The sequence below is a fragment of the Parasteatoda tepidariorum genome, chromosome 1 (assembly GCF_982258835.1).
Source record: "Parasteatoda tepidariorum strain Cologne lab strain chromosome 1, Ptep-v5.0, whole genome shotgun sequence".
Lineage (NCBI taxonomy): Eukaryota > Metazoa > Arthropoda > Arachnida > Araneae > Theridiidae > Parasteatoda > Parasteatoda tepidariorum.
Window position 1 is genome coordinate 66,735,834 of NC_141755.1, and position 12,521 is coordinate 66,748,354.

The 12,521-nt window shown below is 26.6% G+C and overlaps 1 protein-coding gene across 1 annotated transcript in view; it reads left to right on the plus strand.

Moving 5' to 3' along the window:
- Window positions 1-244: 244 nt before the first annotated feature.
- The window catches only part of LOC147816492 (uncharacterized), a 31,046-nt gene continuing 18,769 nt past the window's right edge, over window positions 245-12,521 (plus strand). The window contains exon 1 of the mRNA XM_087165623.1: window positions 245-385. The gene's annotated coding sequence lies outside the window, so the exon portion shown is untranslated. The remainder of the gene's footprint in view (window positions 386-12,521) is intronic.

Below are 12,521 nucleotides of genomic sequence, written 5' to 3' on the forward strand. Positions count from 1 at the left end.
GCATTTTAATGACGCAATGAATGTTCTATCATTTGTCGTCAGGAATTTAAAAAGTTGCTTCATGATCATCAATTGCTCTTTTTCACCACGTTTCTATTTTATTTATTTTTTCCACGAGTCATTCTAGTACTTCCTTCGTTCCTTTTGTGGAGTTGTTTTCGATACGATGGACAAATAACTAAACTCGTGCTTACTAGCACCTGCTACGTCACCTGCTACTGACGACATGATTTTTCAGGACGTCACACAAAGAATTAAATGAAATCGAAGATAAGTTGAGCAATCCTCTTCCTTACTGCTTCCCGCCTATATTTATTCTCGTCTGCATTAATTTGACAGGAATAACTGAATTACACCAAGGGAACACTCTGCTAATTCTAAAGAGGTAAAAGGAATTTTTGTAATATTTTTTTTCTGAATCACATTTTTAATTTCCATTAAAATAAAATGTTTCATTATTTTTTTTTACATTTACTTTATTTTAAATTACAATTATAAAATATATAAGTAGATTAAGTGTAAATATGGATGTTCTTCAAATTTTTAAATACTTAAGAAGCATTTGTTACATATGTATAAGAATTTCATTATCTATTTATTTATTTACTTGAATACAAACTCTATTAAAAATCAATTGTTATTAACTAAATAAAATAATATATATTTAGAAATAGATTTTTTTCCCTAAAGCAAACGTATTTTGCAAATTCTCATTACCTAAAATATCTTATCCGATAAAGAAGAAAAATTCCTTGCTTAGGTCTCTTTATAAATACTCGAGATTTAAATCATCTCTCTATCATGTACTTTAAAACGTCTGCAATTTTAAACAACATAATTTAAAAGGTAACATGCTTAAGAGTAAAACAATTGTTAAATTAAAGCTAAAAATTTTTATAAAATCTCCAAATACCATTATATGATAGCTGTGATTTCTTATTATTTATTTATTATTTTTTTGAAACTTCAAAAAGGTAAAAAAAAAATAGTTTTTATTATCAAAGCTCATGCAACTATCTAAATTCTCTGAAGAAAACAATTGTACGTTGAGTCTTAATATCGGTAGCTTTAACCATTATCGGAAGTAAATTTTTTGTAACCTTAATAAGGTAACAATGTAAACAATATTTTTTATCAAACTGAATCAGGGTTATGCCTAATCAAATTAAAGGAATGCGATAATATTGTTTAACTCAACATCATATTAAGACTACAGCAAATTTTAATGATACTTTGTTTCCACTCGCTCCAAATCACTTAATGGCTTTCTATAGTGTCTTAATTATTAATTATGACTAAAAATAAAACTGCTAGCTTAGTAGTTAACTAACTTCTTATCAAGAGTAGCAATTGCAATTAAAAAGTAACCGATACTTCAATCATGTTTTATTTATGCAAAAAACCAAGCACAAAAAAATAATTCAGCTTACAAATATTTTATCACTCATATCTCTGAGAAATTATTATATCATTTGCAATGCTGTTAATCTTTTAAAATTTAAAATATGACGGTAAAATTAAAGTAACATTTTTAAACATGAGGATGTCCGAGGTTCAATAAAATTCTTCACTCGATTGTTAATTGTTTCTTTTTAAACAATATTGCTTAATATTTATCTAGATATTTTTCAAAAAAGTTTAAAAAAATAATAAATAAAGCTTTTATTTCTAAATTCCTGCAAGAAAAGATTTAGTTCCTCTTTTCTTTGTACTGAACTTCAAGTAAAATTAAAACAAAAGGGAACGCTTTTCCTTTCGGAATAATTTTTTCCTATTTTTTCGATGTTAAGGGATTTCTCAAAGCATAACAAAAGCTGATTATTTGAATTCCTGCATTTTAAACATAATACTGTAATTTGTCTGAGTGTAATTCAATAAGCTGATTAAATTTTTAACCCAATTTTTTAACCCAATTCAAAACAAGTAATAAAGAATAGGCAATTTTTTACCTTAGATATGCTCCACAAAATATTTAAGTACTCTTAGTAACAATTAATGAAGACGAACTAAAGAAAGAATTATTTTATTAAAAATTCCGACATTAAAAGTATATATTCAAATATGTAAAAAATAATTTAAAAAATAGACAAATTTGTAATTTAAATGGACATATTTTTTAAGATTTATGGTCATTTTTATATTCTTACGAGTTATCATAGCACAAAATTCTGAAGACAGACTATTTATATTTTGAAATAATTTTCAAATTAAAAATTTCTGTTTTTTAAAACTATTGAAATTAGGTGTTCCGTAAGGAATAACTTAATATGTTCGAATAAGTAAGTTATGATATATGCCTCTTGCAAATGATTCTATAATGCATACTTTATAAAAAATGGATTTTTTTTAGCAACTAGAAAGGTCATACTTAAAAAAGCTTATACAAATACACGTTAAAACTTATTACAAATGCATGTTAAAACTTATTACAAATAGATGTTAAAACTTATTACAAATACACTAAAACTAAATGCTTGAAAACAAAATACTGAACGAATTTTGTGAAACATCATGACCGCAAACCTTAATTTGTTTAAAAAACAGCGAAGTTATATTAATATTAAAAATTGTATGTGATTAATTTAAGAATAAAAAATTTTATTTTAACTAAATTATAAATTCTAATTTAAAACAATTAGAAGAAAATATGGTCAAAACTACCAGAATGTAATAAAAATTTCCTTGTTTCTGGTTCCATGGGAACACCAAAAATCACAGTTATTTTTACACTTAAGCACTTTGATAAGTTTTAGTAAAACCAACATATGGTTTTATCGCTATGCCGTTTTGTAGTAAATGTAATAAAATTTGGAACATTACCCATTAAAAACGGATTATTTAGCTAAATTTACTTATTAAAGTATTAAAAACTGTTGTTTTGGAAACCAAAATTTAACCTATAAACTACTATCACACGAACGGAAAAACTATCAAAACAATGGTTTAAATACCGTACAGTTTTGTTTTTTCCGAATATTATGTTGTTTTAAGAGAAATATCATTACCATGCAAATTTTAGAAGAATTTTTTCCCCGTGAATGAAAATATTTTCAGTTACGTAAAAAAAAACTTTTTTTAAAAAAACGACACATTTATTTTAATTTTTCTTCTCAGAGCAAGGTAACGAAAGGTTGATTAAACATTAAACATTTTCAAAATTATAGTTCTTAGTTCTTATAACGACATATTTAATAACAAATAAAACCGAAAAATAAATTTAGCCGAATAAGTAGTTTTCATGCCATGCTCAAAGGTACTATAGAAAAATTACCAAATTTTACCACATTTAGCAAATTTTATCACACATCATAAAACCATATATTATTGTGAATTTTACCATAATCCTTTCCAAGTCACTGCAGTAAAGTTTATCGAGCTTTTTCGTGTTCCCATGAAGCCAGAAACATGATATATTTTACCATACTCTGATAGTTTTAACCACACTTTATTTGTCAGTGTATCAACATTGTGAAAAATTCATGCTTTATTTTTTTTTTAAAAAATCCTTTTACGTTACCGGACAGTTATTTGTTTTACAATTTCAATTCTGGAATTATAAGGAACTTTAAATATTTATTATTACTTATTGCGAGATTATATAAAAGCAAATTTAAAAACATTCCGTAAAAGCACAATATTTTGTAAAAGCAACGGTTAAGTCTAAATATATATTTATTTAAATATTTAAATTGGTAAAAGATAAAAGTTAATTATTTAAGTAAATAAAATTTCAACTCAGAATCTGCAGGCATTTATTTTAAATACTAACTAGCCAAATATCCATATTTCAGCTTTTTTATTGCCATTTTAGGTGACTTTACACTATTAGATTAAAAAAAACACGCTTTAATAAGTACAACTCAATTGAAGAGATATTATCCACGATCAGAGTGTTCGTTTTCCACAATACAAAAATTTTTTCCTACTGAAGTGGCACAACTTTTGTTTCTATTTAATCTGCCAGCTGTTGCAGTTTAAATTCAAATAGATCATAGTTCTAATCCTATAAGTGAAATTCGTTTTAATACCTTCCTCAATAAAAAAATAAAATTGAAAATCGAATTTTTAGAATCGGGACCAAAAATAGTCCCTTTCACCCGTGGTTCAAATTTTAGAATCCGATCGTAAATAGTTCTAGAATTATCAGAAAGAGAAACAAACAATTGTACACGGAGGAAAAATTTCTGGTAAAATTGCACTGTATAGTTATGCCATTTCTGTTTGGAAAAAAAAAGAACACGATTTTGTTAATAAAACCAGACTACACGGTAATTAAACCATTCCATTTGGTGGTAATTCTTCCGTTCATCCGGTTATATGGTAACGGTTTACCGGAAATTCTGGTTTTCAAAGTTATAGATCTTATAACCACACATTTAGTACACTGAAATGGGAAATTAACCAAATAAATTTTTTTACCCAGTTTTTAACGTATCAATGATAAAATAACTGAATTTTATCATGTCTTACAAAAACCACATTTTATTGTTAATTTTACAAAAATCACTACCAAAGTGCTTCGATAAAAATACCGTGCTTTTAGGATATCCCATTATACCAAGAACATAGTAAATTTTACATTATTCTGGTTGCTTTGACCTTACTTTTTTTCTCAGTGAACCTTTAATTATGCAGATGCACTGTTTTGATGTTCAGAAAACCATTACCTTCAATAAAAATAATGCAGATATTATTATTATTAAATTCATTTTCTACCTCAACAGAATTTTGAAGTAAATAAAAGAAAAAGTAATTTTTTAAATTAAATTTATATGTTTCTCAATGCCGAAAAATTTACTTACGAAAAAATTCTAACATTTTTTTCTTCTGTTATCAAGAATGTATCGATGATTGATTTTAGTTCAAATTATCATATTTTACATCAGATGTATAACACTCGTAACAAGATGTTGATTGATGTAATCTCTTCGAATGATGAAAATAATTTTATCAGCTTCATAAAATAAGCCATCGTTAACATTTTGAAAATGTTTTGCCTAAGTCAAAGCAATTTATATCTTAGCGTGCTTGTATATTTGTCTATCACATTTTAAGATCATTACTCAGCGCTACTCTAGTAGTCAATACTGATAATGATAATAATTTTTTTTTAAAACGTAATTGAAATTAATTTTATATCATTTGTTTTAATATTAACAACTTTAGTAATTTTTGCTTGATAAGAAAAGAATATATGTGTTACCAATTCAAAATATTCATACCCATTTAACAAATAAAATCGTTAATTAAAAACTTTTTCAATTCCTACAATTATTTCACACTCTCCTTATATATATTTATATAACTTTTCCAAATTTTCGATCATTAATAAAATATTTTTAATTCATCAACTCAAGTTCAAATACATTTTTTTAAACTTGTAATGGATGACACCTGATGTTAATACAGCTTTTTTCAAATATTAATTCATTAATTAAATGTAATTATTTAAATTTAATTAATTAATTTCAGTTTTTATGGACTACGCAAGCGACTATTGAAGAAAGAAAAACAAAAGCGCCAACTTTTCTTTGTTGAACTGAGTATAGGAATTGACTTAAGTTTTTTTTTTTTTGTATTACTTGTTAGCTAATAACTTTAATACTTTTAAAATACTTTGTAAAATAATCAATTGATCAAAGACGCGTGATGTTTTAAATTAAGTAAAAAGAAAAGATGGTAATTATGAAAAAATAAGACAATCGTCTTAAATGGGACTATAAAGAAAATTTTAGGAGCATATTTATATGGACTCGTATTTTTATCTTATAAATTTCTAAGTACACTGCAAAAAAAGTGCAAAAAATAACAATTTTTTTCAAAATTGATCAGAAATGGGCCAAAGTATCTCTGAATCAAATTATATTAGAATAAGGTAATCCCATGCTTTCTAAACTGAAGCAGTACTCAATTTTGAGCAAATGTATCAAAAGTAATGTTGAGGTAGAAATGATTGAAAGAAATATTCGTTAGCTACCGTTAGGATTCGAGTCAAGGACCTACGGTTCTCTAATTGAATGCTCTTACTACTAGACTCCAGACCAAGAAGAATTAGGAAGCTTAGCATTCTAGCAGCTAGGACTTTTTTTCCCTTTTGCAAACCTCTTGTACCATAGAAATTCTAAATTAGCATGGACATTATTACATGGGATACTCAAATTCGACTATTATTAGTTTCGGAGCTATTTCGACAAATTTTTGTTGAACTTTAAGGACAATGTGCAAAATAAAAAAATTAATTTTAAAACGAAGCGTTTCTTGACAATGTACAAAATAAAAATATTAATTTTAAAACGAAAAATATTTTCAATTTGAAAATTGAGCATTTACGTTCTACTTTTAAAAAAAAATTTTAATGGATTATTATATTTTTCTTACGCTTCAAGCAATATTGAAAATTAAAAAAAGTTTTTTCTTCTTTTTTGGATGCGCCGAATGTTGTAATAACCCTTTTAGCTTTTCGTTTTATATGGAAGCTATATATTACTTTCCAATGCTACTGCAACTAAATAGTATATTTAAAATATAATTCAAAAGTCACTTTCAAAATTTAAAAAATATTAATTTCAATATCGTTTACTTTAAATACTTTGCAGCACATATAGTATTTTAATATATATATAATAGATAAGTATTTAATTATTACCTAAACTGCGTTGAAATATACTGTGAAAATATTTCAATATAATCTAACGCAAGATTGATTTTTTTTACTCAAGTAAAACATTTTTCGGAGAATGCTTTTATCTACTAAAAGCAATTTGAATGATAAAAAATACTAGAGGTAAAACAGGTCCCAAAAAAAAAAATTTAAAAAAAAACTATTTTTTTAAATGCATCTTTTACAACCCACAAACCCCTCAAAAAATCAGAAAAATATAAATACCATGCTTTAACAAAAGGATTTAAAAACATAAAAAATGACTTTATGCACATTTACATAATGTCCCTTTTGTTAATGATTCATTTTCGGGACGCTTTATTTTTTGAAGGCAAAAAAATAAGTAAAGAAAGAGAAAAAACATCTTTCCCAGCGAAGAAAAAAGTTTTTAATCTTATACGCCAAATTTATTTTCCCTTTTTTGTTGGCAACAGTGATTAGATAGGTTATAAATGACAAAAACTACAGGAAGGAATGGGTTTCGTAATTCAACATTATGCATTCCTCCCCACACGATCAGACCTCTACCAACGCGCTAAATGCGTAAGAAATTAGTTTAATAAGTTTTTTGATTCACAATCGAATTAAGGTTATTCAATGTTTTGTTCTCTTTGAAAATTCACTGATGTTCTTAGGGGACGTTCATTAATATTAATGTACTCAGAATAAACTAATATATGCATGTTATCCAAAAAGGGATGAAACATTAAAAGATTTATTCGACAGTCTGGTTGCGGAAATCAAATCACGCATAATTAATTTGCGTGTTAATCTCAAAAACTCCTTAAATATATTAGAAAACATTGTTTCTAAGGCTTGGTGCGCTCCCTTACTTTTATGTGCATTGCTAATCATGTTTAATTAAAGAGGAATTTTTTTTCATGCAATGAATGCATTACAATGCCTTACTAAATTTTAAGAATCATAGCACGAAGAAAATCATGCAAATTGTTTTCTAGACTCTACAGAAACTGAGTAGAAACTTTTGTGAAGTTTCATTATCAAAATTTATATTTGTGGCACGCGAGGCTAAAAATAAATATGATTAATTTTGATTGGATAATGGATTTATGTAATTTTTAGAATAGTTAATGAAGAAATATTCTTCTATTTAAAAAGTCATGCTCTCTTTACTCTGCGTTTACCAAGCTATTCTTTCTTATCACACTATTTTGGCATTAAATAATTCAACAACTTTTGCATGTGCTCAGTTAAATGTAGGCAAAAATTAAAAATCAAAACAAGAAGAAATGAATTAGTTTGAAAATTGCAGCAAAATGAATATTTAAATGCAATACAAATACATAAAATAATTATCCAATCATAAGGCCTATTTTTCTCTCTTTACTAAGTTGTGATGAACTATATGATTTGTGAAAAATATTGAAATATTTAAGACCTCATAGTAAAATAAAGAAAAACTCCAAAAATAGAAAAAAAACTTTAACCATATTTCACCATAAAGTACTTCAGAAAATGGTTTAATTTAAGCAATCAAATCAAAGTAAAAAGAAAAAATTTGCTCGAGAATTACAGTAGCAAAAAAATCTTTAAATGCAATGCAAATAGATAAATAAATATCCAATTATAAGGTTTCTCTTTGTCTTGCTACTACGTTGTGACAAATCATATGAATTTTTAAAAATATTGAAATATTTAAGACCTCATAGCAAAAAAAATTTAAAAAAAACCTTAAAAATATTTTTAAAAAAACGTTCATCGTACTTCAACACCTCAAAGTACTTCAGAAAATAGCTTATTTTAAACAATTTTGAACCCAACATCATTTCCTCAACATAGAAAAATAAAACTTAAGAAGCAATTCTTTCAGTTATTTTGTATTTTCTGCACCGGGAAAAAGTAAGGTAAAAACTGGCAGCAATATTGTGGCAATAAAATAATGTTATAATTCTTATACCCAGTGATATTCTTTTACTAACATCAAGGTTACATCTAAAATTTTATCCTCAATCAATCTTATCCTAAAGCAATGAAATGAAAAAGCACAGATTAGTTAAAAATATTTGTTACGATATCACTTTGAAACTGGTTAGTCATTGTGTATTGAATACGTAAAAAAATTTTGGCACATTGGAAAATTTTACTATTTGGTTAAATTTTATAATTGTAAGTTTTCCTAAAGAATGCTTTCCTTTGGAAATAGAAGAAAGTAGAATTTTTGATTAATTGCCATTAATTTGCTTAAGTTTTATTTGAAATGTATTCGTCAAAGAAGGAAATCATCTAAATTTGCCCATTATCGAAAAAAATTTCCAAGATTCCAGAATAGTAAAAATACTTGGAATGTCACAATGACTTCTCTTTCTGTATCCCTTCCAATTCTATACCCCCTGTATGTTTTTATGTTCTTTTTTGAAGATATTATTTCAACAAAAAAACTTAACTTACCTAAAAACATTTTAAATATTTTTTCTCTTAAACTATATTTCAACAAAAATAAATCACACTCTAATAATAAAACTTCATGAATCCCAAAATTTAAAGTGTATGCTTGGTAATATTTTTTTTAAATATTTTCGAGCACTTTACAATCAAAACCGCATTAGATTAGAACAACTATTTGCCTTTTCCTTTAAAGGAAACTAAAATAAACTACCTCTCGACGCAACTTCAATACACCTGAAAATTGAGTTATTCTAGTCTAAAACCACGCGTATTGATTTTAAATCTTCATCTTCTATCACTAATATATTTCATCGAGCTAAGATCTATCCAGGTAGCATAGTAAAAACATTTGGAAGGTAACAATAATCTCCTATTCTGATGTCCCTGTATGTTCCTATTTCGAGAAGTGAGAATAATAACAAAATTAAAATTATTATAAAAACATCTTAAATATTTATTTAACTATATCTCGTATTTTTATAAAATTAAATCACTGTGTTATAATAATACTTTTTGAAACCCAAAAGTTTAAATGCATGCTTAAAAATATTCAGGGTTAAAATTAATCTGTCATTTTAATCTACCATTGTTCCTTAACGGAAACTAAAATAAACTGCATTCAACCGCAACTTCAATACACCTGAAAATCGAGTTATTCTAGTTTAAAACCACACGTATTGATTTTAAATCTTCATCTTCTACCACCAATATATTTCATCGAGCAACGACCTATCCAGGTGCTTCCAGAAATGCTAAAATTGGACTCGTCATTATAAAACTGCAAATCCACAATAAGTGGTATCTACAACTTGATGTTGTTGATTTGACAACTAGATAAATCTTCTTTTGTTATGTTTCCCTGCGATGCTCTGCTGAGTAAGAACATACCTTTGTGCGCATTGAACCAATGTTATCGGTTATCAATACTCTGGGAATGGCAGAATGATGCTCTTGGACGGAATCAATATCCTCCCTATACGAATGTCCTGACACATTCCAACGTATATCTGGGACATTCAATGGGTTACGTTTGTATTTTTAAAGTCAGATACAGTAATATGCTGCTTTGGAATAAAATTGCTTTTGTAGTATTGGTTATTTTAAAGCATACTTACAATATCTACAGTGTTAACATCACTCGGAAGCTTTAAAATCCCATAAAAAATGGCACAGTCATGGTCCGATAAGCATATTGTACTGTATTGCTGAGTTTAAGTAGCTAAGTTGTATGGTTTATTTTAGTATATTGGAAGTGCTTTCTATGCATGTAATTCGAACTTAAAATACAATTATGACTAAAACTGAAAAAGGAGTAAAACTTTGTAAACAATAATAACGATTTATGTAAAAATGTGAGACGAAATTTAGTAGCAAATATTTATAATTCAATCAAGAAAAAATAATCAAATTGTCATTTTTCCAATAAAAACTATGTTTTACATTTTGCCATTCTACACGTTTTTATTATAGTAGTTGTTTTTTTAATATTTTTCTATCTTTTTCAAAGTCTATCTTTCATCAATGAAACTCTGTTACACTTCTTATATATTTCCTTTTTATTTTAGACAGATATTTACATTAAATTTAAACTTATAAAATTACATAAAATTTAAAGTGAATGAAATTAAATGAAATTTAAATCCATGCATCTGGAGGAAATTTAAATGTACTCAAGGCAAAATATTTGATGTTTCAAAACTAAAAATGTTATTCACAAAGAACATCGCTAAAAGTTATAACATAAGAATAATAAGCAGAAAATTTGAAATATCTTGCATTTGATAACCCAAAGCTGTTTTATTGCTATGAGTCTTTCTAAAAGCTTGTCGTTTTTGCTTACATAATATTTATTGCTGAACAGTATTTAAATTTTCAAATACGTTTATATTATGATGTATATCATCAAAACTTTAATATTATAAAGTTCAATATCTATTTTTAAAATATTTCTGACAAATAAACTGATAATTTTGCATTACATTAAGACTTTTCTACTAACATATTAACTTTCGTTTTGTTTTCACATCATGTATGTTAAACAAAAGAAATAATCATATCTATATCAACAAGAATAACAATATTATATTCCGTTGCAAGTTTAAAAAAAAGACCATTGCGGTATAGGATTTAAGTAATCATCTGCAACTGCTAATAGCTCGTTTTATTTCGTTATCAAACTATACAAATATGCTTACAAAACAGTATAAAAGATTTTAAAATTCAAACACACGTCTGATAGAAATTTTTTTCGTGCTATCTATTACGATATATATCATAGAAATATTTTTAAAAAAGGTTATATTTCATAGTCTTACTGCAATCTTAGGCTTGAAGACATATTTCGATAAATACGGAGAATATTCGATAGTGAAAAAGAAACAACTATATGGCGTAGCAACAGCATTGATTTGATTGAACCACTAAAAATGGCACGTCTTATGTTGGCGTACCCTTAACAAATCAAATGCGAGATGAAGAATTTTTACTTTTGTTTCGCTGTAAACGAAAATCGTCTGCAAGAAACAATATTTATTATTCTTTCATCAGTTTCTTTAAATGTATGTAACAAATACGCTCTACATATTCGTTACAACCTTTAGATCTAATTTTTATAACTTAGTTGATTATTCGATAACTTTTGTATTCCTCATTTCGTACAATTTAAGAAAGAAAGCAAAAAGAAAGCTTTCCGACGTTGCCTCAAAAGTTGGCGATATTGATATTTCTTCTCACTAGGAGCTTGGCATTCATTTGGCGTGCACTTAGATGCAAACAGGCTCTCTGCATAGAGATAATGGTCTTTTCTTAACATGCAACAAAGTATAGTTAAAGTAATTTCTGAAATAAAGCAACGAATTTAACTCTAAACGTATTTTTCAGAGTTGAGAGATCACGCATCCGAAACATTTCCACAAATATATATATATATATATTTCAAATTTATTATCTTTTTCCTTTTCAAAATATAATAATTCATAATAAGATCTATTTTTGAGGAAAGATTAAAATGCTATAGTTAAGAAACATAAAAATGTGGATATTGAAAAGTTTTCTCTGCACTACTCTCTACACTATTCGACGATTCTTCTCTCTCCCCTCTTTCGTGCAAAGTCGACCACCTTGAAAATGCGATTGTCATTAGGAATTTTAAAAAAAAGAATATTCAATACGTACCATTGCTTTGCAGAAGAACAGGTTTTTAACTAGTAAAATGCATAAGAGGAAAACAGAAATTAAATAAATAGTAATAAGTCAAGTAAAAATAATTAATCGTTCAAAGTTAAAACAAAATGCGACATCATGGAAAACGAGATTGCAATTCGAACGTTCAATATGCCAAATTCTCAAAATCCCTGAATCGGTCACTAAATCGGCTTTAAAAGTTGCAATCTTAAAATATTTATAGAATAAATTTCAAAACATTTATAGTTACAATTTAAAAATGTTACTTTCG